General features: G+C 55.5%; 1 protein-coding gene across 1 annotated transcript in view; it reads left to right on the forward strand.

Annotated features, from left to right (window-relative positions):
- The window catches only part of HS3ST4 (heparan sulfate-glucosamine 3-sulfotransferase 4), a 111,482-nt gene that overhangs the window by 1,199 nt on the left and 83,547 nt on the right, over positions 1–26,736 (forward strand). The window lies entirely within an intron of this gene.

Genomic DNA, 26,736 nt, shown 5'->3' on the forward strand with positions numbered 1-26,736 from the left:
AGGGGCAGAGACAGCGCCAGCCTCAGCCCGGGACCCTGCCTGGCTGCACGCGCGGCCCGCTAGGGCAGCGGCCCCCGGCACCCGCAGGAATGCCCTGCCCGCGCCCCGGGCCGTGCCTGGGAGCCTGAGCGCAGCTCCGGGAGGCAGCCCCGGCCCGGCCCCTCGGGGCGCTGCTCCTCGTGTGCGGGCAGGAGAGGGGCTGTATTGCTCGGGGCTCTGTCCCGTAGGGCTCGGGATGTTCGGGGTGTTTCCAATCTAACTCTCGCCCCACGCGAGCCCATTGCTTGTGGATTGCCAGCGGGGCCAGGTGCCCATCTCCCACCTGGCAGCCTGCCCGAGCCAGGTCTGTCTCCAGTGTCTGCATCCCAGCCAGCGCCCCCCCTTTTGGCCTTGCTTAGCCCTAGGAAAGCCGTGTGTTTGGGAGGGGGCGCCGCAGCCAGGCTTACGGGATGCCGGTGCCAGGGACTAGATGCGCTGGGGCCTCGAGTAAGCAAAATGTGCAAAAGCAGATTGAAATGCTGGTAAAATAAAGGTCGAATGAATACACTGGCTATTCTAGCGCTTAACACACAGGGCTCTGGCGGAGATGCCAGAAATAGAGGAACATGCCCATTTTCTGCAGTTCCCAGTACACAGAAGATGTGAACAGATTGTTCCCGTTAGCTGCACTAGGATATACAGATCTAGCCTGTTCGGTGGTTAATAATTACAGAAATAAACCAGCCTGCAAGCCCAGGTGAGAGCTCCAGCTTTAAAGCGACAATAAATAAACAAGGATTCCTTCTGCACAAGGCAGGCACCTGAATTTCCCTCCCAAATGGAGATTTATTTCTTGTATGCAACACATTCCATCTGCTAGAAGTTTTTGAATTGACTAGACTGAGCTGTGTATGGATCGCTCTCGGCTGCCATTGATAGAACACGTTGGAAACTTTCAATGGAGACTCCTTCCCAAGGGTTGGAGTGGTCGGGTTTGGGTGGGTGGGTCAGCATATGAATCTGATCTCCCCTGATTTAAAATATTCATGGCAAAACATGAAAGGACAGAGCATGGACGCACCTTGACAATTGGGGGGGGGGAGGGGGGGTTACTTCCTGGCAGCACCTGCCAGAATAGGAAATAATCCCGAGGCCCTGGCTCTTTGCACTCCTCGGTAGGCTCGTCAAAAGGGTGCTGGACACGTTCAGGGCCAGAGGCGAGCAGGTACCTACTCTCTGAACTAGCCGCTTTTTACACAGATGAAGTGGGAGGTTTTTGTGCCAACGCTACCTTAGAGGTGATCGTCGGCGGGCAGGTTTGCTTGGAAATGCTGGAAGGGACGTGTGCAAACCCCTGATCTGCTGTGGCATCCGCTTGGCTCTGCGATGCTGCCCAGCGATTCTCAGAGGGGCGCCAGTGAAGTGGAGAGGAGCAATCAGAGAGAGGGTACTTGTACCAGAGCATGTTTGTGTGCTGGCCAAAGGCTGTGTGTGATACATCTGGACAGGGAGGAGGAGGCGGCCTGGCTCTGGTGACTGTACTTTGGGCACGCTGTATTTCAGGCAGCCAGCGTCGCGTTCGGCTGAATTTTCACACCGGAGAGCCTGCTGCAAAGATAAGTTTAGAAACTTGGTGGAAGAAAGGAAGGAGCAGGGTGCCGGCAAGAGGTCTGGCTTTGTTCAAAGCAGGCAGAAGAAGATCAAGCATTGAATGCGGCAGCAGCTGTGTTTTCATCTGTGCAGGGAAGCTGTGAGCAGAGGGCCAGGGAGTGCGGGGAGCAGGCAGCGGCAGAGCGCTGGCTGGAGGTGGGTGCCATTGTAGCGGCTGTGTGGCTGTGCTCCGCACACGGCTGCTGGTGCTGGACTGGAGAGCTGTGGGCAGTGAAATCTACTGGTTACTCCAGGGCAGCTGCAGCGCAGGCCCTGAGCAGATCTCTCTGCCAAGGGGCCTGAGGCCCCAGCTGGAACCTGGGGAGACACAGGCAGTCAGCTTCCCTCGGGCCTCCCGAGCCGTAAATCCCGTTTGTGACACCGCAAGGGGCTTTGCCTGGCCCCTGGCTGACGCTTCGCTTCTGTCCTGCAGCGTGGAGGCTGGGAGGCTTTGCAGGTGCGTCCTCGCTAGAGGAAATGCAGCCGATGTTCATGTTCACACACGTGCCTGGTTTCTAACCGTACCAAATGACTCGTATTCCTGCCTTCCAGCCGGCTGCTGCATGGGAGACTCCCACGCCGCGGAACGCCGCGCCGCTGGCCTTGTTCAACTGCTGGCACCATCCCACTGTGATTTTCTAGTGCCGGGGGTGGGAAACGGGACCACTTGACCGGCCTCCCCGGCAACATTCATTATTGAAAGTGGGTTGGTGATTCCTGTCCTGTCCTGGGAAACAGGAACTTCCTGTTCTGCATGTTGAACCTCTCTAGTCCGGCTCCCCAGAGACCCGACCGGGGCCAACCCATGGGAGGCCAATAGCACCCAGCAGCACCGGTACTCCCCTTGCTTGCTGGGACGTGGGAAGACGTTTCGGGGCACATTAGAGCTAAAGAACAGCCCAGAACATGGGGGGCCAAGCCTGGCGTCTGTAAACAAACTCTATGGGACCACGGGAAATTCGGCCACACCCATGCTAAGCAGGCAGCCAGCTAACTCGGATCACGTTGGACCACGGATGTATCCAGATCAGAGGGCGCAGGACTAGAGAGGTTCAGCCTGTACTCCAAACTCTGCTAATGTGGCGTGGAACCCCTCCCTTTTTAACTTCTCCGTGCCTCTACTTCCTAATCTGTAAAATGGGGTCATAACTTCACTGTTGCTTTTGGATCCCGAGCTTGGTGCAGTTGGTCATGCCTTTGTCTCCTTGAGAGCAGACTGCTGTCGTACACGCTACAGAGGCTGTGTCTGACGATGACCCAGAAGCTGACGTTAGTGCAAAATGCAGTGTCTTTAGGGAATCAGGTACCCAGCTCTCCCTAGTCTCTGCTGCATTTCTGTTGTGTTGAGGAAAAGCTGCGGGCGGGTGAGCTGTGCTGAGTGTGATCGTTTCAAAGCCAGGGTTACAGTTTAAGTAGAAATTACACCTCTGAAATCTTCCTGTCTGTGCTGATGTCTTATGTTTAAGGTGGAGTTAAGGCTGCATGGGATTGTCCGGGATTAAGGTGTCAGAATCTCTCCTGGAATCCTCATTTGCAATTCTAACCCTTCAGCCTTGGTTGTTTGAAGGGAGCGCTCAGCGGCGAATGGTCCCCTCCGTTGCATTTACAGCCTTCTGTGTGAGTTCGCTGGTGCTGAATTCCTGGGTCTCCTCCTCCTAGACTGGGTTTCGAACGCTCTTCAAAGCGCTAGGAAGGGGTTTGTGGGAAGCGCTATTGCCTTGTAGCCTCTCGTCACAAGCCGGCGATCTCTCTTTCTGGCACACGTGTCTTTGGCACGTTCTGCGTTTCACCTCGTTCTTTTACCGGAGACATGGGCGCTTACCGGCAGGTCTTGTCCTGCACGAGAAAGCGAATTGACTGAGTCCCTGTCCTGTGCCCACATGATTTGCTCCACAGTGAATCTCTGGGAGGCCTGGAGCTCTCCATGTCTGTCAAAATGGAAATTAACCGATGCCACGTGGTCCCTCTTCCCCTTCTACATCACGGCATCTCCCTCTAAGCTCCAGCAGGCATTGCCGGGGCTGTCGTCATTGCTCCGCGCTTTCATAGTCCAAGACTCTCCCACGGTCAGCGCCGGGGAAAGTCCTCGGTGCAGCGTTAACGCGGGTGGCTGGCCCTCGGGTCTGAGCGTGGAGATGGATCTCGCCCGGGTGGGAGCCCCCACGCTGCAGCCCAGACTGGGCTGAGGGCGTCACACAGTGGCTATGCTCATCCATGGTAGTACTGGAGCTCCTGGGGCTGCGATGCTCCGGGAGTCTTTCCCGGAGAATAGTGGGGGAACTCGTCTGTGCTTCGGGGCCCCGGGGCACTGTGGCAAGGCATCGGAGGGCTGTCAGCCTGTGAGTGGCACAGCCTGAGCCCTCGCTGCAAAGTGGCCAGGTTGCTCGCCCAACGGAGAGCCATGCTCATGCCGTACCCCGGACCCACAAGAGGCCAGCGAGCGGGGGGGAGGGGACACACCATCAGGCTGAGGGGTGGGTGAGAGCCCGGAGAAGGCCAGTTCCACCGAACAGCCTGGCTTAATCTGTGGCGAGGATGGACCCGCAGTGATTCCCGAACCTGGGACTCACCTGCCATCCTGCAGGTTTGGATGCCAGAACTTGCGTCATTGAAAAGTTTGTCACCTTTGGCAAAACCCTGCTGGCTCCAGGGCAGGCAGGACGCGGCTTCTGTGGCGAGGCCTCGGAAACCTGAAGCTTCATTGACACTGAGAAGCGGGAGGGTTAATAATCCCGACTATGCGCACAAATTGTCGGGACGGATCCAGGTGTTACCAGTCGAGAGGGTCATTGGGGAGAGTTCTCTGAAAACATCCACTCCGCGCGCAGCGGCCGTCACAAAAGCAAACAGGATGCTGGGAGTCATTCCAAAAGGGATAGTGAATAAGACAGAGAATATCTTATTGTCACTGTATAAATCCATGATACGCCCACGTCTTGAATCCTGCGGACACATGTGGCTGCCTCCTCTCAGAAAAGATCTCTTGGCATTGGAAAAGGTTCAGAAAAGGGGAACAGAAATGCTGAGGGGTTTGGAACGGGTCCCATATGAGGAGAGATTAAAGAGACGGGGACTTTTCAGCGTAGAAAAGAGGATACTAAGGGGGGATATGATAGAGGTCTACAAAATCATGAGGGGTGTGGAGAAAGTGAATAAGGAAAAGTTACTTACTTGTTCCCATAATATAAGAACTAGGTAAACTGAAAAAACAACAAATAGTCTGGTAGCACTTTATAGACTAACGAAACAAAGTAGTGCCAGGCTATTTGTTGTTTGTTCAGTTTACCTGTACAGACTAACTCGGCTCCCCCCTGAAGCATAAGAACTAGGGGTCATCCAATGAAATGAACAGGCAGCAGGTTTAAAACAAACAAAAGGACATTTTTCTTCACGCAGTGCACAGTCAACCTGTGGAACTCCTCGCCGGAGGAGGTTGTGAACACCAGGACTGTACCATAGTTCAAGAAAAAACTAGATGAATTCATGGAGGAGAGGTCCATCAATATTTATTAGTCAAAATGGGCAGGGCTGGTGTCCCTAGCCTCTTTTTGTCTGGGAATGGGTGACAGGGGAGGGATCACTGGATGGTTCCCTGTTCAGTTCACTCCCTCTGGGCACCAGGCATTGGCCACTGTTGGCCGACAGGACACCGGGCTGGATGGGCCTTTGGTCTGACCCAGCCTGGCTGCTCTTATGTTCTTATGATTTACTCAACGAAATTCCGGCTGGCTGATCCAGGGAGCACACTGGCCCTGTGCGGTTCCTTAGGAGGTTGCATAGACACAGCAGGAAATGAAACGGTTGTGTTGGTTTTCACATGCCGCAGCTGCAGCGCATACCTGCCTCTTCGGACGTGCCCCGTGGAAGTAGGTTTGGGTAGCGAGGCTGGGCACTAACGAGGCAAGGAAATCTGTCTGGGAACGATAAGCACATTGGCAAGAGGTTGCGCTTATGTGATCAGCAGTGAAATAGTTAATCAGCGTAGATGTCCTTGTAACTCCCTGGCTGGGTGCATGGATAGTGGGGGGTGTGGGTGTGTGCATGTGTGTGTGCATGGATAGTGGGGGGTGTGAGTGTGTGCATGTGTGTGTGCACGGATAGTGGGGGGTGTGAGTGTGTGCATGTGTGTGTGCATGGATAGTGGGGGGTGTGAGTGTGTGCATGTGTGTGTGCACGGATAGTGGGGGGTGTGAGTGTGTGCATGTGTGTGTGCACGGATAGTGGGGGGTGTGAGTGTGTGCATGTGTGTGTGCACGGATAGTGGGGGGTGTGAGTGTGTGCATGTGTGTGTGCATGGATAGTGGGGGGTGTGAGTGTGTGCATGTGTGTGTGCATGGATAGTGGGGGGTGTGAGTGTGTGCATGTGTGTGTGCATGGATAGTGGGGGGTGTGAGTGTGTGCATGTGTGTGTGCATGGATAGTGGGGGGTGTGAGTGTGTGCATGTGTGTGTGCATGGATAGTCCTTAAGGCTGGAAACATTTTTAGAGGGAAGTTTAGTGTCTGTAGTCTCCATTTGATAACAAATGCACCACTGGCGACAGAATACGACAAGCCTCAGAATGTAAATGCAGCTTTGTGGCGAGCCATGTTAAAGCCGATATTTTCACATTAATAACCCGGGCATGCATCCTGTTGTAGATTTTCAGATAATCTATAAATCCGTGCATTTTCAGATCTCAAACTTCAGGAATTAATTTGTTAGAAGATCAAAAAAAAAAAAAAAAAAAGGTGAGTCTCATACAAGTGGAAACGGAGACATTTTGAACTGATGCACAAGCAGCTTTACTGGCAAAGTCTCAGAACATTCCTTTGGGCCCGTGAAGAGGAAATGCCGGAGTGTGCGGAGATGAGCAACCTGGACTCTTCAGGCAGAATGGAGACCTTGCTCCTTGTAGGGAAGTGCTCAGTGCCACTGTCTTCTGAATAACCTGCCGCCTCAGCTCAGCCACTCTTAGGCTGCCGTTCTTCGGGTTAACTTTTGCACGGACCAATGGGCTACGTGCAGGGTAAAGCGAAAGGCGCATTCCGTCTCGGTCTTGCCTAGCTAGGCTGTCAGACCCTTGGGGCAGAGCCTGGCTCCTTCCCAGCTCGTAAAGTTCCCAGCTCGCAAAAGCCCCTGGAGGCTACAGCCACACTAGTCACTAACAGCACCAATGAATTGGGGCTCTGCCCTGAAAAATACAAAAGCTGCTTCAGGAAATATCAGCTCCCGAGCCAGCTGGTCCAAGAAGCTCATAGCTGGGCCTGAGAGTCTCTAAGCAACGTCCCCATGGCTCTGGCACTCGGGCGTGTGTGGGTGGCGACTGGCAGGCTCTGGTGCCATTTGGGGCGGTTCTGTTGCTGCCAGTCGGCGTGAGCGGGAGGCCGGGGCCCTGTGCCTCTCTGCGTGTGTGGCCTGTGACCGCGGAGGTGCATCCCCAGCGACCCAACAGCACGAATGACCCCCCACGTGTACACACCCTGCTTGGACGTTCCTGCTCTCGGGGCGTGCCGAGGGTCAGACTGTGCCCGGGGAAAGGGGTATGGAATTCTCCGCTCTTGCCCTGCTGAGAGATGGGAGTGGGCGGAGAACGGGTCCTTCTCAGGAGCGTTAGCTTCTCCAGCTGGGGACAGGATCTGCTGCCAAGAGCTACCAGGCGACTCTGCCTGGACACGGACAGGCCTGGCCCAGAGGCACTCGGCCATTCTGGCCCTTCCACCCGGAGAGCTGCGTTTCTAGGTGGCCCCTGGTTTCTCTCAGCCTTTCTATGCCAGGTAGAGCCAGGCTTTGCCGCAGTGTCTTATCGCCCAGAGAAGATCCTGGCCTGCAGCACCCCCAGGCCGGCTGCCCACGCCCAGCTCAGCCCTGCGTGGCCAACGGGGGTTTGCCTGTTGCCGGGGCGGGCACTGTGGGAACACCCTCCTGAGGTGACCCTCGCGCCCCCACCTCCTCAGCCCTCCGGCCCCCACTGTCGGTCCAGGCTCTGCCCCCAGGCCCTGTGCTCTAGGGCGGGAAGGGGCAGGGGTGTGGGGCTCTAGGCCCGGCCCTCAGAGAGGGTGATGTAGCCTGGTGCTTCCCCTGTGTGTAGACTCTGTTCACACCCTTGTGGCAACGTCAGAATTCTCTGCTCCCGCTGGCTGCTGTGCGCGGGCTTGCAGGGCCGTGGTCATGCCTGGGCCCTCTGCAGGCACAGGCCGAACAGGAGCAGCTCCCACTCGGCCCTGCTGAGCATTTGCCCTTTGTGGGCCAGCTGAGCCCCTGCCCATTCTCATCCCCCAGGTCAGCAAACTCCCCCCAGAAGCACGAGCAGCGGCGGGTCTGGCTGCCCACTGCGCTGAGGCCTGCAAGCCCTCGCAGCCGGCTCTGCCACGCTGACGTCCGTTCCCTTGGGCTTGTGACTGTTCTCAGAACGGCCATGCCGGCCTGACAAGCTGGGAGATAGAGTGGCCTTCAGGGGTTGGTCTTTGTGCGTCTTCGACCGCCCTTTGGAGCCTGCGTCGGCGCGGAGCCACTTCCATCTCCCAGTGCGAACGTGGGAACAAGCTTCGGAGCATCCAGCTGGGTAACCTGCAGCGGAAATTCCACAGCACTTCGCTTCTCGCACGCCTCACGGAGTGACCTGAGTTTGCAGGGCGAGCTTCGCGTGGCTGCCGTGTCACCCCAGCCAGGCAGCACCACGGGAGGTCACGCAACGGAAGCCCAGAAACGGGCCCGAGCCCTCTTGGCACACGCACCGCGAAGGATCGGCCGGTTCCACTTCGGGTTAAATGGCGAGTTTGACCCTGATCGTGCACGTTCAGCTTGGTAAACCCGGCGCTTGGCAGAAGGGGGAACGACGCGTTTACAAAGAAAGTTAAAAGCGATGGCTTTGGATTCAAAGTGAACATTCCTCTGCAGATTGGTGACACCTTCTATTGAGAGCAGTTTGAATCCTCGGCTTTTCATGGAGCTCTTTTTCCTCCTGTTGTCATGGGGATTTCTTTTCCCTGAGTTATTATATCATGCACTTCAGCAGAAATTTTATTGCTTTTGGGGCCGGCAAGGCCCATGTGGGACATTTCTCGCTGCTCGCGGTGTAACACGCTGAGGTAATTTCTTTCCAGCATTTTTTGCTTGAAGTGGTTTCAATGAATTGAGAAGGGTAAGAGTGTGAATGAATGGCTGAGAATTTAGCACCGAGTTCAAGTAAGGAACACACACTATCAAACTTTGCAAAGCATTAAGTGTGGAGATTATAATTTCAGTGTGGCATATAAATAGCTAGCAATCCATTTCATTCTGAGTATTCTTCAGCATTCGAATCGGCTTAAATTGCCTTTCAGACCTTTTACAAAGTTTGATTGTAAATCCCAGGCTATCTGAACGGCTTCCGCCAAGGGGGAGTGATGCTTGTTGGCACTGGGGCCTGCCCTTTGGCTTCGGTGGGCACTACGGGCACTCGGCCTTCCCTGGCCCAGGCCTCACGCCCGCAAGGCCTTCGCACGCAGGGGAGCTGGTCCCCGGAAGCGAGCGAGGCCCCTCGTCCCAGTGGGGCTCGTTCACGTGAATAAGCATTTGCAGGGTTAAGCTTTTCAACCCCGATTCTGCACAGGGTTCTGCCGCCCTTTACCTGCCCGGCTGCATTCAATGGGCTCATTCCCGCGTGGGAAGCCCAGCTGCCGACTTTGCAGGCTCTTTGGGGCAGAGATCTGGTCGATTGATTTCTCTGAAGGGATTTGCTTGGCACTGTGTCAGTATAAATCATTGGCTGGCATATTGAGAAAATCCCAGCCGGCCAACATTATAGGCTGTCCCTGAGCTTTTGATGTGGCCAGAAAGACGTTGTATCCCTTAGACTGCACGGTTGGGTTTTTTCAGAAAAATGGCTGTTTTTCCGAAAAAACTTCGCTTATGTCCACACTGCTATTGCGTTCTTTGGAAAGAAGAACACAGGGTTTTCTGACATTGGTAAAACTCATTCTCTGAAGAAAAACGCCTTTTCCGAAAGAGCTCTTTCAGAGAAAGGCACGTGTGGACGGGGAAAAGGGAGCTCTTTGGGAAGAAGAGGAAAGAGGACAAAGCACAGGTCCCCCGGTGGCCACTCCGCCCATAGCAATCACAGCTGACATGCGAGAGAGCGTCCGCACTGAATGGACGCTGTCTGTCGAAAAAGCACGTGGCTGTTGCAATGTGCTTTGGCAGTGTGGCCGCTCTTTCGGAAGACGTGTTTTTGGAAGATCTCGTCCGGAAAAGCTTCTTCCGAAAAGCCTGCCGGCTAGAGGTGCCCTTAGAGAACTAAGCTCTGGGGTTTTCTAAGGCCGTGTCAGCCCTCTGGTGCTGCAGCCACCCCAGTCAGGGGAGTCCCTGGCGTGGGGGGGAGCACGGGTGGTTGGATTTCCTTGTTGGGATTCCTCCAGTGCGGCTCTGGCTGTGGCACAAATCCTGCAGGTCCATTTCCCCCTTCCCCAGCTGCCGGAAGCGTCGGGGTCAGTAAACGCTCCAGCTGCTTCCCATGGGCAGCGTGAGGGCGGCACGGTCAGGCAAAACTGGCTGATAGTTGCACGGAGACTCCCAGCCCGCCTGCCACTCCGGGGGATGTGCTATTCTCATGCAGGTCTCTGCTCTGCAGTTGCCTTTGCAACACCAACAGACGACTCGAAGAGCAGAGTGAAGGCTTGGAAAGAAACCCAGACTTCCCAAAAAATCTATTTTTGCAAAGCTTCAATTTTCTCCCCCGAAGTCTCCACCCCAGTTTAGTAAATGTTGCAAGATTTGCTGTTTTTCCCTGTCAGATTGTACATCTAAGCATCATAAACTTGCTCTTTATTGCTTTATTATTACAATCGCTAGTCACATTCTATGTAAATGATGGTATTTACCTTGACAAACTCTCCTGCGAAGTGCAGAAACTTTAAAGAATTTATCTTGCAGCATGAACAGGTCCAAAATGCCTGGGGTGGCTGTTATATCCAGAGGGGTTTGTAAAGCAAAGTTCTCCTCTAGAAATGTCCTGCTAGGTGTGCCGCGGCCTACGCTGGAGTTGGCCAGCTCCGAATTGAATCATGCCACAGGAAAGAAGAAACAGCAAAGAGATTTAGGAGCATTCAGCTGAAGCAGCACAGGGCTTGGGACAAGAGCACTAACTGCCGGGGCTGCTGTTCATTTCGAAAATTGTTGGAACATCTCAAGCCAAAATTTGCTTTTAGTTGCATCCTTGGAGCAGAATTTGGCCCTTTCTCTTATTGATGAATAAAGACTTTGAGCTCATAGAATCAGAATGGGAAGGGCCCTCGAGAGGTCATTGAGTCCCTCACGGCAGGATCCAGCATCGTGCCCATCCCTGACAGGTGTCTGCCCAACCTGCTCTTCAATATCTCCAGGGATGGAGATGCCACGACCTCCCTAGGCAATTTATTGCAGTGTTTGACCCCCCTGCCAGGCGGGATAGGACAAGGAGCAAGGGGCTATAACTGCCCAAGGGAGGTTTAGGTTGGACATTAGGAAAAACGTCCTAAGAGGTTAAGGAGAATTTTTTTTCTCTTTCTTCCTTGTAACAACCTTTTAGGGACTTGGAAATAGTTATCATGTCCCTTCTCAGTCTTCTCTTTTCCAGACTAAGCCCAGTTCTTTCAGTCGTCCCTCACTGCTCACGTTTTCTAGAACTTCACTCTCTTGTTCTTCTCTGGACGCTCTCCGACTTCTCCACGTCTTTCCTGACGCGGGGCCCAGAGCCGGAGGCAGTACTCAGGCTGAGGCCTGCTCAGTGCAGAGCAGTGCTATGCCCAGAGACGGAATTGACGACTCCACACACCCTCCCACACAGAGATGGACGAGCAACACACCTGGCTTTACATCAGTGTCTCCCACAGTTTAAGCCACATCCCTTCAGCCATGCGATGCTGCTTCACGAGCAGTCGTGTTATTCCTCAAGCAGCAGGTTCTAGGAAAGGGATTTTCAGACGCGTGTACAAAAGCATTTGCTGAAACCAAATTGTGGGCTCACACAGTGCGGTGCGCAGGCTGCACTCGCTCACAACGGCCAGGTGCAGTGAGGTCCCATGGCAGCTATCCACAGGGAGCCCCTCAAGGAGCAGAGTGAGCCGCGCCGGGAATGACAGAGGAGCTGGTGCGCTCAGAACAATTAGCAGGACAAGCTCCTAGTGGGAAACTGCGTTCAGCTCTAACCCTACCCCAAACCGCTTTCCAGTATTGCCACCCGAAATGCTGACTCATGAAACTCCAATTACAAACGGTGAATCCTACAGTCATTTCTGGGGGGGGATCGCTCATTGGCCCGCAGTTTGTCCCCATTTGGCTCTTCCCCCTGAAGAGCCTGGCGTTCATCCTGCTCCCTTTTGCACGCAGTCAGCACGCTACCCTTCCGGCTAATTTCCTAGCTGCGTATTGCAACTACCTCCCATCCCTGCTACCCTCGTCTCCAGCCCTGCGCCGCCGCGGCGGGCGAGGCACAAGCCGCTGGGACAGAGGCGCGGCAGCACGCGGCCGGTGAAGAACGGGCCGGCGTTTCACGTACGGGCGGCAGAGCACAGAAGTGAAGACGGCCTGGGCGTGCCCAGCCGCTGGCCGTGAGGGCGGTGTGCCGCGCGGAGGGTGGCCGTGCTGTGTGAGCGCCGTGGGGTGGGCTGGTCTGAATAAGGGGAGGCAGCAGTGCAGGACTGAAGGGAGGATGGTGCCCAGTGGCTACCGACCGCTGCTAGTGACATGGCAAAGGGCCAGGGGAGAGCCGCACTCCTGTCGCCCTCCCCTCTATTGCGTGGTACCCGACACGGAACGAACGTCCCTGGCCACGCCTGCGCCTTCCTCCCCTGCACCCAGAAGCACCACTTGGCTTCAGGCGCGGAGCTGGGGGTGCCGGCTTGGGTGCTGCAGGGAGCGGCTCTGGCAACTCCGCCGGCGCGTCGGCTGTTCGAGGTGGGGCGCAGGAGGCCATTGGGGAGCCCCCCGGAGCTTTCAGAGCATGGGATGGGGGGGCGCACCCCGGCTAAGTGAGGGGGAAGAGGCTCTGGCAGGCCAGTGTAGCTCTGTGGGTCAGTATCAAACGACAAGCTCCGTCTTGTGCCTACACTGCCCCTTTTGCCTCGGCTCCGGGGAGGCGGGGGGGCCATTTTGGTGCCCAGCCAGAGGCCAGCAATGCGTCAAACACAAGGCAACGCGCTTGCTGCCACCCCGACCCCCCCTTCACCAGGTGAGCTGGTAGCCAGGCAACAGATCACCTGGCACAGGGCTTGAAGTGTCCAAGCAGAGTCACCTGACGGGGGGGGGCTGGTTTTCTTGGTCGCTGTGACAACACATTGGGGTTCCCCGCCTCCTGCACCCCCGGAGTGGCACGGACAGACTCCCCCAGCCAGTAGAACAGGGGAGTTTATTGCTTCTCCAGGATACAGCACAGATGGAATCTGGTTCCAGGGCAGGCCTAGGATGCCTCAGCCCCCTTGAGATGGGGAGCCTGGGCCCCTAAATCCCAGCCCCTTTCCCTAGGCTGCTTCCTCCATGATCCCAGACAGAAACTAAAAACTCTCTCCCAGCCCTGCCCCCAGCCAGGTGCTGGTCTCTGCCCCTCCCTTTGTCTCTCCCTGTGGGGCTGAGCCGGGGTGTCTGGGTTAATCCACATTTGGGAGAGTCAGTGAGAATCTCCCCTCCCAGCGCAGGGGGCCCCGGATCACAGAGCAGACAGACCCCCCCCCCCCCCCCCACGGCACAGACGCCATTTCTGAGAAAGCCGAGCAGGGCTGGACGCAGCTCTGGCTGGGCCGGAGGAATCCTCTGGACCCCCTGGAAAGACATGGATCCAATGGCTCAAGGGCAGGGGCAGGGGCGGCGCGGAGACAGGTCCTGCATGCAGGTGTGTAGTGTGCGGTGTGTGTGTGTAGTGTGCGGTGTGTGTTTGTGTGTGTAGTGTGCGGTGTGTGTGTAGTGTGTAGTGTGCAGTGTATGTGTGTGTGTGTAGTGTGCGGTGTGTGTGTAGTGTGTAGTGTGCGGTGTATGTGTGTGTGTGTAGTGTGCAGTGTGTGTGTGTAGTGTGTAGTGTGCGGTGTGTGTTTGTGTGTGTAGTGTGCGGTGTGTGTGTAGTGTGCGGTGTGTGTGTGTGTGCAGTGTGCAGTGTGTGTGTATAGTGTGTAGTGTGCGGTGTGTGTTTGTGTGTGTAGTGCGCAGTGTGTGTGTGTAGTGCGCAGTGTGTGTGTGTAGTGTGTGTGGTGTGTGTGTGGTGTGTGTTTGTGGTGTGTGTGTGTGGTGTGCGGTGTGTGTGTGTGTGTGTGTGTGTAGTGTGCAGTGTGTGTGTATAGTGTGTAGTGTGCAGTGTGTGTGTATAGTGTGTAGTGTGCGGTGTGTGTTTGTGTGTGTAGTGTGCGGTGTGTGTAGTGCGCGGTGTGTGTGTGTAGTGTGCGGTGTGTGTAGGTAGTGTGTGTGGTGTGTGTGTGGTGTGTATGCGGTGTGTGTGTGTAGTGTGTGTTTGTGGTGTGTGTTTGTGGTGTGTGTGTGTGGTGTGCGGTGTGTGTGCAGTGTGTGTGTGCAGTGTGTGTTTGTGGTGTGTTACTTGTTCACACTGTCACACAGTCCCTGCAGGGGCGAGCGGCAGGCCCAGGGCTTCCCTGGAGCTATGGGAGCATGCGGCAGCTCCCAGGGAGGCCAAAGGGAGCTGGCACCAGTTGCAGGGAGCAGGCACCTAGACTGCAGGGTCCCCGCTGCCAAGGGCCACCAGACCCAGGTTCTGCACCTGCAGTTTGCATCCCAGCCAAGAGGCGGACGGGCGGTGCCTGGCCTCTGCCCAGCTAAGTGCGCATGGGACCGACAGGGAGGGTCCAATACAGCAGCTGCTGCTTGTGCTTCTCCTCCCATCCTCTCTGCACACTCACGTCAGCAGTCACATCATGTGGCAAGCTGGCCAGGGCGGGGGGTTGACCTGTCCCTGTAGATGCACTACACATGCCTGCATCAAGAACAAGGAAGGTTCCTTACGAAACTCCAAATCCTCTAGAAACCTGGGGAGAAAAATCAAAGCACCATGGAAAAATGCCTGAAGCAAGAGCTGCATTGCTAAAGGAACGTAGCTAGCTGAGAATTGCTAAGAGCCAGCAAATCCTAATACAATTTTCTATGCAAAAAGGGTTTATCTCGCGCTAAATATTATTCTGCATCATTACTCACTGAAGGGAAGCTATTGCTGTCCTAGGTTAACTGATTGAACTTTGCAACCAAAGCTGCAAGCTTATCATACTGATGATAGTTTGACTTTTATTGGTCCTAAATTACAGCGATATTGTCAGATCTGAGTAACTGTTCACTCCATTAGAAAATATTAACGATGTATAACTGCTTTGGAATGAAAAAGATTAAAAGAGGCATTTCTGCAATTTAGTCCACCATGAAATTGGAATCTATTTGGTCTGAAAGTGTATAATACAAATATTGTCACAATTAGCGATAAGAGTGGGAATAGGCTGGATTTAATGCTCAGAGCTAGCCTGGGTTTTCAGAGGCTGAGGAAAAGTATTGCTAGGTTGTCACAACCCTTACGGTAAGCGTCACTTGCCAGAGTTAAAGTCACATCAAGGGATTTCACTAGAAACTGTTTTTTTCTACATGCCCAGAACTTTCTGAAAACATTTCGTGTTGGGCCACAATGGCCCATGCTGAGCATCTGCGAAGGGGTGGGGGGTTAGAGACTTTGAAAAAAATTTGGTTGCACTTTGTGCATTTTGCACTAGCGAGAAGATGTTTTGCCAGTGACAGAGCCTTGCCACGGTGCATGTTTGTCACGTCAGGGTGGATGAACACCACGTGGCATAGCTCCGAAGCACGCTCAGAACTTTGTCAATGGAACAGAGCGTGGACGGGTTCTAGGCCCTTCCCCGACTTTATTTAATCAGATCAGTGCTTTAAAAGGCGGCTCTGCACACATGTGTGTTCGCGCGAGCCAGCGTTGAGCGCTTCAGGACCCATCGTGGTGCAAAATATGAAATTCCCATTGTGCTCAGAGGCCAATGAGTTTGCCTGCTTAAAGATGGGCAGGCCTGGTGCTGGCCTTGTGGAGAGGAATGATCTTCACCCTTAGAGCACTGAGGGTATGTCTACACTAGCCCCCTAGTTCGAACAAGGGAGGCTAATGAGGGCGACCCAAAATTGCAAATGAAGCACAGGATTTGAATATTCCGCGCTTCATTAGCATGTTCCCAGGCGGTCGCTGTTTTGGAAATTGACTAGCCCGGAGTAACTGCCCACGTCTACACATGGCAGTGAAACGGGAGTTGGAAGTAAAGCCCTAACTTGAATTAGCTGTTATTCCTCCTGCAATGAGGTTTACCAGCTAATTCGAATTAAGGGCTTTACTTTGAACTCCCGTTTCACTACCGCGTGTAGACGTGGGCAGTTACTCCGGGCTAGTCAATTTCCAAAATGGCGACCTTCCGGGAACATGCTAATGAAGCACGGGATATTTAAATACTGCGCTTCATTTGCAATTTCGGTCGCCCTCATTAACCTCCCTAGGGTAGACATACCCAGAGTTCGCCATAAACTCGGTGCAGGTTCAGGACCAAATTTGATAGGATAATGAGCCTTGTGGATAAGGGAGAAGTGGTGGATGTCATATACCTAGACTTTAGTAAGGCATTTGATACGGTCTCGCATGATATTCTTATTGATAAACTAGGCAAATATAACTTAGATAGGGCCACGATAAGGTGGGTGCATAATTGGCTGGATAACCGTAGTCAGAGAGTTGTTGTTAATGTTTCTAAATCCTGCTGGAAAGGGATAACAAGTGGAGTTCCGCAAGGGTCTGTTTTGGGACCCGTATTATTCAATATCTTCATCAATGATGTAGATATTGGGATAGAGAGTACGCTTATTAAGTTTGCAGATGATACCAAACTGGGTGGGGTTGCAACTTCTTTGGAGGATAGGGACATAATTCAAAATGACCTTAGCAAGTTAGAGAAATGGTCAGAGGTAAACAGGATGAGGTTTAATAAAGAGAAATGCAAAGTGCTCCACTTAGGAAGGAACAGTCAGTTCCATACATACAAGATGGGAAGCGACTGTCTAGGAAGGAGCATGGCGGAAAGGGATCTAGGGGTCATAGTGGACCACAAGTTGAATATGAGTCAACAGTGTGATGCTGTTGCAAAAAAAGCAAATATGATTCTAGGTTGTATCAACAGGTGTGTTGTAAAAAACTCGTGAAGTCATTCTGCCGCTCTACTCTGCACTAGTTAGGCCTCAGCTGGAGTACTGTGTCCAGTTCTGGGCGCCACATTTCAAGAAAGATGTGGAGAAATTGGAAAGGGTACAGAGAAGAGCGACAAGAATGATTAAAGGTTTAGAGAACATGACCTATGAAGCCAGGCTTCATGAACTGGGCTTGTTTAGTTTGGAAAAAAGAAGATTAAGGGGGGACATGATAGCGGTTTTCAAATATCTAAAAGGGTGTCACAAGGAGGAAGGAGAAAATTTGTTCCTCTTGGTTTCTGAGGACAGGACAAGGAGTAATGGGCTTAAAGTGCAGCAGGGGAGGTTTAGATTGGACATTAGGAAAAAATTCCTAACTGTCAGGGTGGTCAAATATTGGAATAAATTGCCAAGGGAGATGGTGGAATCTCCCTCTCTGGAGATATTTAAGAACAGGTTAGATAGACATCAGTCAGGGATGGTGTAGGTGGAGCTTGGTCCTGCCTTGAGGGCGGGGAGCTGGACTCGATGACCTCTCGAGGTCCCTTCCAGTCCTATTATTCTATGATTCTATGATTGCTGCCATAAGAAACTCTTTGGTAGGAAACCTGCAGCCACGTGCTGCATAAACAGCTCTCCCAGGCAGGTGTCTGGATGCTGCATCCATCCCGTCTGGGTTGGGGAGCAAGCAGGGAGCCTTCCCCTGCAAACTTCTAACCGCTGCCAAGAGAAGCTTCTCCGTGTGGAACTTTACTACTCCGACGACTCCCTTTCTTCTCTTCTTTTTAATCCCTGCAAGAGCAACCCTGGGGCTTCCAAACGGAGGCTGCACATGGTGCCAGCCCAATAGCTCCTCAGACATATTCATGTTGGTTTCCTTGTTCCTTTGCTTTCTGCAGGGGCAAAGACCTCGGAGTACAACCCTGACGGGGCTGTGGGGCTAGGGGGTGTGTCCCAGTGTAGCGGTTCAGGACTCACCGCCATGGCGCCATCTGCTGGTCTATCTGGGAATTAGCTCTTTCGGCGTGGGGGCCCCACTGGTTAGCCACTGTCTCACCCTCAGTTGCCCCGCCTCATGGTACTGCCCTATCACAGTGCCCCCCGCCGCATGGTACTGCCCTATCACAGCACCCCCCGCCGCATGGTACTGCCCTATCACAGCACCTCCCCGCCGCATGGTACTGCCCTATCACAGTGCCCCCCGCCGCATGGTACTGCCCTATCACAGCACCCCCTGCCACATGGTACTGCCCTATCACAGTGCCCCCCGCCGCATGGTACTGCCCTATCACAGCGCCCCCCCCGCCGCATGGTACTGCCCTATCACAGCGCCCCCCCGCCGCATGGTACTGCCCTATCACAGTGCCCCCCGCCGCATGGTACTGCCCTATCACAGCACCCCCTGCCGCATGGTACTGCCCTATCACAGCGCCCCCCCCGCCGCATGGTACTGCCCTATCACAGTGCCCCCACATGCTGCGGTCCCCACCACTGCCCCTACCCAGGGGCAAACTGCCAAGGGAAAGGGCCACTCATCTGTGGCGAAGGGTGGGAACCTGCTGCCTTCTCCTGGCCTGGCTGCTCTCCCGAAGCCCCAGTACCTCAAGCCCCTTTATCAGGCCTGCAGCCTGGGAGCTGGATCAGGCCAGACATCCTCAGCCCTGCTCTGTAGCAACCTTGGCAGCCAGGTCCCTCCTGCTCCGCAACTGGAGCAAGAGTGTGTGAGCGCCTCCTCTCCAGCAGCCTTCCTCATAGGGCTTAGCCAGGCCCTGATTGGCTGTCTCTAGCCCTTTGCTGATTGTCCGTGGTCCTAGCCTCCCTGGAGCGGGGTGGCCGCCCTGCTACGCCCAGGTCGTCGTACAGGCGTGCGGGGGCTGTGCTGCACGTATCTCTGGGGGAGAGCATTGGAAGACACTCGCTCGCTGCTGCACATTGATGACTCTGTTTTTAAATGTCGGGCAGAGCCTGCAGACCCTTCTGCGCTACCCGGAGGGTGGGACCGTCGGCCTGGCATTGCTGGACTTGCCAGTGCTCTAGTGCGTGACCGGAATGTTACCCTCGCGAGGACTCGGGTTTTAACCAGGATTTGGTTGCCATTGGAATGGAGGTTCATGCAATGGGCCGCGCGGGCGAAGCTGCGAGTGGCTGGCGATCCCTCGGGGGCAGCTTCCCCAGCCCAGCCCGCGTTGCCCTCAGCGTCAGGCCGCGCAGAAGGGGCAAAGGTGGCAGCCCCTCCAACCCTGATCCCTGGTGTAAAACAGAGCAGCCTCCAGGCGGCTCCGCGGTGCCTCCTGCTGCCCGGGGCACCATGGGGTGTTCAGGCAGGTGGGCACCCCCGGGGTTCCCTTGGCATGTGCTCCTGGGGCACGAACGGCACAGGCGCTGCTCTCCTGGCATTAGCACTGCCTGTGGATTCCTCTCTGCGTGGGGACCGCCACGGCGGGTACTCGGCTCCAGGGCTTCGTGCTGCCAGCAAAGTGCAGAGCTGCTTAGTGGAGCGGAGACTCTGGGCTGCCCTGGGGCCGTTAAAATCGAACGTCTGTGCCAAGGGAGAGGCTGGGTCCCCCGCCTGCCCGGCTCGGGCCAGCCAACTGCCCAGCTAGATGGGTTGCTGTTTCCTGGCCCAGAAACGTTCGGGTCCCGGCTTGTCCTTCCTGTGTGTGGACGAGCCAGCCAGCCCCTCTGCCTCGTGACAGTGAGTCTCCTTGCTCCGCGTTCACATCTGGAAGAGGGAGCGGGGGCCCTGCCGGGCTGCCCTGGTTTGCGGAGGGGAGATGCTGTCCAAGAGGAGCCAAGCGCAAGAGGGTGCAAGGTGCATGGAGGCAGCACTGAGAATTAATGAAAAGCCCAGACTCAGATGGTGGCTTGTGTCAAAACACAGGAGCCTTGCATGGGGCCAATGGCATGTCCCAGCGGCTAGAAGATTGCTTTTGGCCCCTAAATCACTTAGCCCTGGTCTACACTAGGGAGTGGTTTCAAAATAACCCCCCGTATTTCGAAATAATAAGCAGCGTCCACACTACCATGCCCGTCATTTCGAAGGGAGGGGCTGGTTACACTGAGATCTGCACTCCTGCTTTCCTCGGGAACAAGGCTGATTTCGAGGTGGCGGCCGTGTGGATGCTCCACTGCTGCTATTTCGAAAGAACGACTCCCCTGAGCAATTTGAAGGAATTGCTCCCCAGTGCTTCCCGGGCCCTCCGGCAAGGCAGCGCGCCCACAGTAACGGAGCCGCCTCGGGCTACTTTGGAGGCTCCCCCGTAGAGGGGACACGCCCTTTCCATTTTGTTATTCCGGGACGTGTTATTTCATACCTAGTTAGTTCCCAGTGTGGACATGGCCTCAGATGCGCCTGAAAACGTTTACCATATACCCTTAAAGCGGGGCTACCTGGAGTCAGTTCTGAGAAGGCTCCTGGACACCCAGCACCTCCTGTTACCCGGCGGGGCAGGAACGCAGGGCCTCGGAGCTGGCCGGTCTTTAAGATGAAGCGTGAGTTCCTTGGTACTGAAACGTCAATTTAAATCCAACACAGCGGCTCATTGAAATGATATTTGAAAACGTCCACTGTTTGAAATATTCACTGGGGAACCAGGACTGTATCGAGGAGCCGTGTAATTTGACTTCCAGGGCATGGGAGCGCAAATGTAAAGAAAGAAATTAAGCTTTGTAAGAGCCAGAATAATACTGATTACGTGGGCAGGGTATATAAATAATTATACAGGACACCAGAATGTTGTTAGCAGTCTGCACTTTTAGGGGTTTGAAATGTCGTCAGGTAGCTGAATAATGTTAACAGACCCATAAATCATTCTTATTTCACACTGTGTTAAACAGAAATCATATTAGTTACAACACTGAAGAGAATCTAAGTAAAGAAAAGGGAAAGGCAAGGTAGCAAGAGGAAACAAGATTTAAATCTAATTGCTTTTTCATGTGTATTTCACTGCTGTTTGGCTGGAACACAATGGTATTGTGTAGGAACTAACGATTAGACTGTGCAGCGACAGGGAGGGAATTTGCAGAATGTTCCTCATCTCCCGTCCAGGTTGTTAACAGCACAGGGTTGTACTGATGGTGGAGGAAAGAGGATGCCATTGTTTATTAATTGTTTTTTTAATGGCTTGTCCTCTTCTTTCTGTGACTAATAAATGTTTAAGCAGCAGCCCTGGTTCCTGTTCCTTTTTCATTAATGAGGTTACATCCAAACTCGGCTGAGAATTTCCAGCCCAGGATGCTCAGAAGAGCTGCTTTGACCTCGGTGGAATTAACTTGGAGAAAGAACTCTGGGCAGTTCCTGCACCCAGGCCTTGTGCATCACACCTGGGAAAGGCCTGACCTGTGCTCTCATGGAAAGTGAAGTCACTAATTAAACCACTCTCTTCAAAACTAAGGGTGGAATCAAGGCCAGAACTGTCCTGCAGGCCGTGGTGAAGCTCTTTGCTGCAGGCTCCGGCCGATGTGACATATTGAAAGTTCCTGTTAATAACAACATAAAGCAAAGACGCTTAAAAGGAAAATATGTCTATTTAAAATGAAACCCCAGTTTAAACGGATGACAAATGAGAGAGTGCGGCAGGATAAGCGGGATGGAAAGTTAAGTAATTAATCACATGAGCTGTAATGTGGAAGGGAAATAAACGTGATAAAAGGATTTGTCTGAGTAGATTACGGACAAATAAAAAAAGCATTGGGCATCACTGGCTTGGGAATTGTGCTCTTTAGAAATCTTCAATCATTCTTACAATCAATTCTGCATTTCCTTAATAGCTGTGTGAAGCATGGCTCCCCGTGCATTGTCTCAGCTTAACCGCTAACTGCAAACCATACATTAAATGAAGTATTGAATATTTGTCTCCCAACAATACGCTTGGAAGTTGTTTATTTCCTTGCTAGGTCTTCTGCGAGGCTTTTAGGTACTGTACCTAGCCTGTAAAATACCTCCTCAGAATATCTGCACTCCATCCTCCCCCAAAGCCAGGCCTGCAAAGCAGCTGTGCCCACGACCCACCATTACAAGGAGTTTTCCGTACAGATGGATTGTTTGTTTCTGGAGACAATTACGCTGACTTGGTTCTACAATGTATGTTTCCCTGCAACAAGCAATCTGCTTTATGGGATTTCTTAGTAAAATACCAAGTTGAGAGATGCTGGGCTCACTAATATGATTCAATTGTGCTGTGTTATCTGACCTTTAAGGAACTTGCAATCTATAATAGCAGGGTGCTGCAGCCAATCCACGGGCAGAAGGGCTCGGCTTCTGGGAAATTCAGTCTATAAACAAATGCGGCAGAGGTAGAGAAAGAGGCACGAGACATCTTAACCCTGCCCTGCTGCCTTTGGGAGGTCTGAGTGGAGCAGCGCTCCAAGGCCGATTGCGTGCCCCCTTGCTAATGGCATGGAAAGGCCCCCCGGCGTACCTGTGCGCCGCACACAGCCGTCTCCTGGGAGCACAGCTGGTGCATCCAACGCCCGGGAAGACCTACCCGGGACCGTTAAGCTCCTGCCCCCGACTTTGGGAAGCTGCGTGCAAGAGGAGCGGCGCAGGCCCTGGTCCCAGCTTTGCCCTGCCACGGGGCATTGCCTCTCACAGTGGAAATCGCCTGTGGGCACTCTGCCGAGAGCCCTTCCAGCCATGGAGCTGGGAGCAGCCCGGGATTGGCTGTCCGCAGCTGCTGGCGTGCACTGGGCTGGGCATGTGAGCCCCATGGGTGATGTAAAGCCCCGCCCACCTCCCTTGCACGTCTCGTCACTAGCTTTGGGCTCTGGGATCGGCAGCACTAGTTGTGAGCGAAGCGTGAGAGCACCACTCTACCAACCTGCCCAGCAGCCTGCGACACCCGGCGCACGGACCGGGGAGGGAGCTCAGGGCTGGCTCCAGGCTAGGAGCAGAGGGCCCTGCTGGCCGGGGCAGCAGCCATGTCCAGGTCCTGCAGCCAGGCCACTGGCTCGGTCACTGACCGGAGAGGCAGGTGCCGCTGGGTGTGGCAACAAGGCCACGTAGGAGGAAGCCGACTGGCCAGACCAGGGTCCCGGCTCCGACAGTGACCAGCCCTGCGTGCCGTGGGCCGGTGCCAGGCAGCAATGGGACACCGTGGGCCAGAGGAGCCTGGCCATTGCCTGGGGGGGCTCTCCAGCGCCTCCACAGACAGGCCGGACACCAGGCGACGGCTCAAAGCTAGAGCAGAGAGGGCTGCTCCCCACTCAGCCACGCCAGCCCCCCCATTTGACACAGCTCTGCTCCTCGCGATCCATCCCCTGCCCCATCCTGTCCCGGCTCCATCAGCTGAGCTGTGGGCTCCTCCGTCTCTTCCTCGGCTGCCGTTCTCACCCCGCACCAGCCCCCCTGTGCCCAACTAGGGGCCCTCCTGGGTCCCTTGGCATCTCCCCAGGCTCACCGGCTGCAGCCCCGGGGGACACGTGGTGGGAGAGGCGTCTCTGTCATGCAGGGGGGGCCCTCAGAAGCGCCTTAGTCTTCACCCCCGCCCTGAAGGCCATGGTCTCTTAGCCACCCTCTGGGTGATCTTACCCCCCCAGTCCAGGGCCCACAGTACAACCCGGGGAGCAGAGGGGAATCACATTCAACAAGACCCCCCAGATTCCTAGCCCGGCCCAGCCACAGAGGCTGGGGGGCACCTCGGACCCCGCTCGAAAGCCATCTCCATGCTGAGAGCGCGTCTCCTTGCTGGGTCTCAGCCCCCGGCTGTCCCAGGGCGCGAGACCCTGCCCGAGCCCCGTCTCCCGGGCCCGGCCGATCCCTACGCTATCTGGGGAAGGAGGGAGCCTCCGAGAGCAAAGGGTAGCATGGGACGGGGAGTGGCTCCTGCGAGGATGCTCCTAGCTGCTGCCTCGCCTGCAACCCGGCTCTGCAGGTCCCGGTCCTGCGCAGAACGCCACAGCTCTCCTCCTGCCCCCCCAGCACTCGCCTTGCCCCTTCGCCTGTCTCTGGTGGCGGAGAGCAGCCTGTGACGGGACCCTGCACCCCCGTCCGCAGCCAGAGGGGACTCTCGGCCGACCAGTAGAGTGGAAGGGTTATTGCTTGCCAGAGACACGGCCTAGTGTAGCGTCAGTGTTAACACCAGAGCCAGGGCTGGCAGCCTTATTCCTGGGGGGGGGGGCTCACGGGCCCTGACCCCCCCTTCCTTGGTCTCAAACGCCCTCACTCCTCCCAGCCCTGCCAAGACTAGCTTGCCAGCTGTTGAAGTGCAAACTCCCAGGTCAGGAAGGCTCCTGTCTATTGACTGATTCTTATCTGCTTCCTTTTAACTACCCAGTCTTCAGATACTTACTGATTCCCTCTGCTCTCCGTCTCCCACCCCACTTCTTTTTCCCCTCTCCCATTTATTTTGGGCCTGCACACCCTGAACTCATAACTCCGTCATCGGCAGCAGCGGGCCGTGCCCACGAAAGCCCCTGATCCTGTCGACACGTTTCGTTAGCCTATGAAGTGCTACCCGACCATCGGTTGTAACAGACTAACTCCCCCCCCCACCTTCCCCCTCCCAGCAACAGGCCCCTCAGCCCCCAGGCAGCTCCGCCGCCTGCATTGTCCTGCTCCCAGACCCAGGTGTGTCTCTTGTCACCTGGTCCCCAGGAGGGGAGACACTGACACAGTTCCCAGTGAGTCATGCCTGGCCTCCCCCCTCATGCAGGGAGAGCTGTGGGGAGAGCTGAGCAAGCGGGTCTGGCCCACGAAAGCTCATCACCTAATAAACCATCTTGTTAGTCTGTAAAGTGCTGCATCGCCCTGACTCGTTTCAACAACACAGCAGTGAATGGCACAGCACCCCCTGCGTGTCGCAGCCGCCCCCGCCGGCCCTGTCGCTCCCTGCTCCCTGCCCTAGCCTGGTCCCCTCTGCTCCCCGGCGCCGTGTGTCCAAACGCTCTCCAGGAAGGTGCTTCCAGAGCTCTGAGAACTGTTCCTGGCCTCTGGGAAGCGCCCCGAGGCCGGCGATGCTCCTCTGAGTGGCCTTGCAAGGGCGGGGCGCATGCGGACCCAGAAATCTGTCCCTGGCGTGTGGGCAGGGAGCCCGGCAGAGGAGCCGCAGGCAGCACAGGATAAGGGGCACTTTTTGAAGAAGCTTTAGTAAAGCCAGTGCCAATCTCTTGGCCGGGAGGATTCCTTTCCCACCCTGCCATGTGGACTCCAGGTGCTGATCTTTGTGAAATCACTTCTCCAGTGACGAGCCAGAGATCAGAGCGTCTCTCTGTTTAATGTTGAGTGTGCATGAATGTGCAGGGATATTATCTGAGGCTCTAATAACCTCCTTAAAGGTCACCTTTTGATCCCATCAAATATCTGCTTTACCCGGAGATAAGGTTTAAAAATGAAAGGCGAAAAAGAAATCGCTTAGGCGAGACGGAAAACTCGGAAGCTGGCAGCGCAGAGATGGCTGAGCACGTACTCGGGAGGTTAGAGCAACTGCTGAACGGTTCGAAAAATCGAAATCACCGTGTCGGGGCCGACTTGCCCCCATGGCGCCCCCAGCAGGTGGCTCTGGGAATTAGCTGGTTTGGCTCGCGGGACGCCTCCCTGTGACGTAGTGGGGGTACCTGGCTGGTTTCTATGCTGCTGGCTCTGGGGTAACCCCCACTGGCTGCCGTGGGTACCACGACCCAGCAAAACAGGATGAGTCACTATGCAAACCAGTGACCAGACACCCCCCATGGAGAGGAACAAAGGAAGGTGGAATGCTGCCCTGGCTGGGGGGCAGGGCGGGAAGAGAGTGAGTTAGTTGCTGGCTGGGAGCATGGAGGAAGCAGCCTAGGGACAGGGGCTGGAGTTTAGGGGCCCAGTCTCCCCCATCTCAAGGGGGCCTGAGGCATCCTAGCCCAGCTCTGTGACCAGATTCCATCTGTGCTGTGCTGTATCCTGGAGAGGCAATAAACTTCCTCTATTCCACCGGCTGGTGCAGTCTGTTTGTGCCATTTCGGGGTGCAGGAGACGGGGGACCCCCAACGCGCCGTCACACTCCCTCTGGCTGGTGTCTCCCCGTGTTCTTTGACCACAGCGTCCTCTGGCGGACACGGCCCCCGGCAGGGCCCACGCCAGTGTCAGACCCCCTTCTGCTTGCACTCCAGGGTCCTCCCTTCCCCAGGGCATCCTGTTCTCCCCCCAGGGAACACTCAGTTCCCCTGGACCCCCCTTGCCTCAGGGACCCTTGGCCAGTCTCCATCTAGCCCCTGCCTGGGGCACACTGCCGTCTGTAACGGCCACTCCTCACTGGCAAAGGGGGGGGCCCGCTGCCCCTGCCCACCACGGCTGCCTCTCTGCAGCCCCAGTAGCCTCGGGCCTTGCTTCAGGCCCTGCAGCCTGGGGGCTTGGCTGGCCAGAGCCTCCCCAGCCCTGCCTGCCTCCAGGAAGCCTCCTGCCTCCCTGGCAGCCAGGTCCCTCCTGCTCTCTGTGCAGAGCAGCCGTCGGGGAGCCCCCAGCTGGGCAGAGCCGCCTCCCTGGGGCCTGGCTCTCGGGTTTGCCCTTAAAGGGCCAGCGCCCTGTCTCACCATGCGATGGGTGAACGGCAGCGAGGCTTCGGGCAGCCACCGTGGCAGGCGTGAGACCCCTGGGGGGAGGGCCTGAAATCTCCCCGGGGTGGATTCACCCGGAGCTGCGGGTAGAAGGTAGAATGGGGCCCGGAGTGACTTGGCCCTGGCTAGCTAGTGATGCCTCTTGTGCTAGTGAAAACCCAGGGCGGAGTACAGGGCCAGGTGTGCACCAGCGACGCGGGACCGCAGGGCTCTCGGGCGCTGGGTTCGCTGGGCGCCAGGGCAGCCTGGCTGCAGGAATCCTGTGCAGGCTTTGGCTTGGGAGCAGTAGCACAAGGAATCGCTCGGGAGTCGAGGCTGAAAACCCCAGCGGGGGCCCGGGGCGGGGGCCTTGGGTTACAGCGATGGCTCCAACCGAGGTTCTCGTCCCGCTTTGCGGGGGTGGGGCCCTCCCCAGCACATGGCACATTGCGGC

The sequence above is a fragment of the Pelodiscus sinensis genome, chromosome 16, assembly GCF_049634645.1.
Source record: "Pelodiscus sinensis isolate JC-2024 chromosome 16, ASM4963464v1, whole genome shotgun sequence".
Lineage (NCBI taxonomy): Eukaryota > Metazoa > Chordata > Testudines > Trionychidae > Pelodiscus > Pelodiscus sinensis.